Source organism: Toxotes jaculatrix, chromosome 12 (assembly GCF_017976425.1).
Source record: "Toxotes jaculatrix isolate fToxJac2 chromosome 12, fToxJac2.pri, whole genome shotgun sequence".
NCBI lineage: Eukaryota > Metazoa > Chordata > Actinopteri > Toxotidae > Toxotes > Toxotes jaculatrix.
The window spans coordinates 23,127,305-23,130,780 of record NC_054405.1 but is presented as its reverse complement, the minus strand read 5'-3'; positions in this window follow the sequence as shown (position 1 = coordinate 23,130,780).

Below are 3,476 nucleotides of genomic sequence, written 5' to 3'. Positions count from 1 at the left end.
GCAGTCGAGTGTTTGATACCCTGGAAGCCCTCAGTGAGATTGTCAGTGATATATAATGGAGAGTATTGGTGGAAAGAGAAGATCATGACTGTGGGAACATTTCGACCTTTTATCCACCAAGAAAGTAAATAAAGCTGTGTTTGTGTGAAGTGAATGTTTTTTTATCGTTTACTCTACAGTGTCATTTATTCAAACACTGAAGCATTTCATCCTGATCAAGTTCATATTTCACTGCTGTCAGTATATTTGACTTTTTTTTTTTGTGGTGTCTGCTGTGCAATCATGAGTTGGCATATAATAATAATAATAACACCTCATCAGTGTTATTGCTTTGTGCCAAGCAATAACATTCAGCAACACCGCAACCATGGTGCAATAGTCAAGGTGTCTTAAAGACCCACATTTGGCAAAGCCAGAGGATCCACTACAGTACTGGATGACTCACAGGCCTGTATATCCCCATTTATTTCAGATGGCTATGCAATATCTTTGCTTGCCAGCATCCTCAGTGCCATGTGAGAGGATCTGGAGAAGTAGTCAGCCAGGGAAGAAACGGTCTAAAGCCCAGCACAGCAGAGGAAATTCTATTTTTAAATAAATAAAAACCTTCAGTGAAAACATAAATACATTTTTGCCCACGTCTGCAAGCGCATCCCCCAAATCCTCTTGTATTTCTGACTGTACAGAACACTGCTGTATTGTTTCCATCGATTGCAGCAAATTACAGTTGAACCCATTTACATGTTTGCATGATATTGTACATCTGTGCACTTAGGAATGATCACGTCTACTGTAGCTCTCTGATGAATTAACGGTCATTATCAGAACACTGGAAACAACATCCTTGTTTTAACTTTAGATTCATTGTTAGGCTTTAGGTGAATGAACATCGTGTGCTGGCTGCACTCTCCTTAATGGCTGCTACAGTTACTGCAAATCACTAGATGTCGCTGTGCCTTCTTTCATCAAAGCCTCAAAGTTTTGACTCTTTTTCCGACACAATCAGGAAGAAGCATCAGAGGATTCACGAGGCTTCGTATGCCCATACCTTGTTTCTGTAGTTCAGACTTTGGTGTAGTCAAAAAACGCTGCACCTGCACTAGAGCGCTCAGAGCAATAACTCAGCTGCACAGAGGAGCTGTCAGCTTCCTGACATCATGTCCAGGACTCCCAAAGCTCCACTCCCCTCTGATGGATGAAAATGCAAATACAACCTTCGCTTCTCTATCAGGCAACAAACTTAAATGTTAGAAGGCTGCATCTCTGTAGCTGCATATGTGAACACTGGTAATGTGCACAGATTTTGTTTTCAGTGTTCTGTAATATCATTTACAGTGATTTTTTTCCTATTCGTCGTCAAATGGTGATCACTGTGATCACATGAAAGATTTGAATAAAACACATTTTGATTGTTTTAAATAAAATAGTGAATTGAATTAACATATTTTACATATGTAGAATAAAACAATTTAATTTAAAGCACAATAACAAATTAGTTAACCACAATATATGAATTACACAGTGAATTTAAGTAAATTAAACATGGATTTAATTAGAATTACTAAGGAAACAAGAATAACAAATTCTCAGAATTTTTGTGCTGAAACAGCTTATATAATTTATTTGAAATTACTCAAAAATATTAAGTTCAGTCAACTTCAAAAATATGTCTAGATTTAGATGAATGTATTGCATGCAACCACTTTCAATATTAAAATTGAGTAAATTCAACAAAACGTTTTTTTCAGATCATGTATACTGTCCCCAGTCTAACATTTAAAAGAAGATGCTGACGGTGATTAATATGTTTGCAGAAGAGACAGGGGTACATGGCACCTCTCCTTCAGTTCCAACACTTTTCTGGCATCAGTTTCACACCTTTTATCTGATTAAGCGCTCAGCTCTCCCTCCTGGTACCGGCTGTCTTGTTGACAAGCTCTGTTGGAGGGCACAACACAGAGAAACACCAGCAGTGCTGATATTTCTGGACGGGAGACGTCAGTCACCAATATCTGACGCTTACATTCAATATCCTTCAATTTCCCCAAAGAAGACAAGATGATAAATTTTCAAGAGATGCTAATTCTACTTTTAGGAAGAAAAGAATCCTGTCTTTCTCGTTGCAATCAAAATATCTAATTGAGTACAATAATAAACCTATTCTTGTACACATTACGTAACATTACATCAATGGGGGACATTTTGTTTTGTCCCAGTCTGTCCCAACATTACAATAACATGGTTTATTATGGGATCAAGCCGTGCAATATTTTTGGCCTTCAAACTGGCTTTCAAAGTGTCTGATTAGACCCATCAAATGGTCAGAAATTTTTGTTGTGACTTGGCTGAGAACGTAGCATCAGTCGTGACAGCTGTATTGTTCTGGCAGATGATAACAAACTATGTATTTTGTCTTTTGGAGGACTTGTTGGACACAGCAGAATAGATGTTGGACTCCAAACAATCATAGCTTTCCCCATGGACTGACTTCACTGTCTCACTTGACAGCACCAACAACATCATTCCTTTGTTACTTCATCATGTTTACAGTTGTACAAGGAAGACCACTGTGTGCTCCTATGGGTCAACATGACAGAAGACACAGACGTTGTCAAACTAAGGGAGAAAAGAAAAAAAGAATCTGACATGCGAGTGTTTATACTGGCACATTGTGAGGCATCCCAGATGCTACGTGGGCTGACACACCAAGCTGGCCAAACCAAAAGCATTCATTTTTCATTCCCCACACTCCACATCTGTCGAGTCAGAACATTATTAATATTATTGTAATTATTATTGGGCTGATTTCTTGTATTCCAACCACATGGGGACACCACTGTTATTTCTGTACAAGGACTTATAGTTGCTGTGCTCAGACAGGACACAAATCAAATTTTAGAGGCGATTTCCTACAAAGTCGAAGGAAAAAGGTGATTAGATGTGAATTTGCCCGGGGCAGAGTGAACTGGAGGGAAACAACAGCAAGAACCAGAGTTTCTAGTGAGCAGTGGAATCAGTCAGAGGCTGAGCTGAACACGAACACACACATACACGCTATCCCAGGCTCAGTTGTTTCTTACTACAGTAGTAGTAGAGTAGCACCTGATGTACACAGATTATCAAATACAGGTGTGTTTATATTCCTTTAAAGGAGAGTCACTGGATCGGATGGAGAGAAGCAGAAGAGAGATGACAAAAAAAAAGAAAAGCAGCAGAGAGGCGGCTCATGGATGATATATGCCCCAGTAAGCAGTGAAGCCCTGACAGCTTTCACATCTCTGAGAAAACATTATCCAGGAGGGCATGCAAGAAGAGATTTGCCAGGACCTGCAGCCTGTCCACACATTATACTGCTGTCAGCAGAGGGCCAGGCAGCCACACTGACCCACAACACACACAACGCACGGGACCACACACACACACAGGAAAACAAAGAGGTAACCTGGGTTCTAGGTGGCACGCATGCTCTCAGTGTT